Source organism: Elephantulus edwardii, unplaced genomic scaffold, assembly GCF_000299155.1.
Source record: "Elephantulus edwardii isolate Elephantulus edwardi_28Jun2011 unplaced genomic scaffold, EleEdw1.0 scaffold00017, whole genome shotgun sequence".
In the NCBI taxonomy this organism is placed as follows: domain Eukaryota; kingdom Metazoa; phylum Chordata; class Mammalia; order Macroscelidea; family Macroscelididae; genus Elephantulus; species Elephantulus edwardii.
In genome coordinates this window covers 4,883,689-4,884,156 of record NW_006399767.1, presented here as the reverse complement: position 1 = coordinate 4,884,156, position 468 = coordinate 4,883,689, and positions in this window count along the sequence as shown.

Here is a 468-nt window from a genome sequence, read left to right as displayed (position 1 = left end):
CTGAAGGTAGAAGTTCAGTTTTGCCAACATTATTTGTTGAAGGGGTTGCCATTTCCTCCTTTGATATATTTTGTTTTCTTTATCAAATAACAATGGGCTATAAGTAGATGGTTTTATTTTGGAGCTAATTCTGATCCACTGGTATAAGTGTTTCTTACTGTACCAATACCATGCTGTTTGGATTACAGAACTTTTGAGACCAAGAAGTGCTATGCCTCACACTTAATTTTAATTTGTCAAAAGAGTGTTGCTTACTTGGGGTCTCTTTCCTTTACAAATAAACTTGCCAATTGATTTTTTATCTCTGAAGAATGAGATTGATAGCTATATTGGGGTTGCATTGAACATATTGATTCCTTTTGGTAGAACTGCCATTTTTACTACACTGAGTTTTCCTATCCATAAACTGGGAATATGTTCCCATTTAATTAGGTCTCTTAGTAGTATTTTGAAGTTTTCCTTTTAATT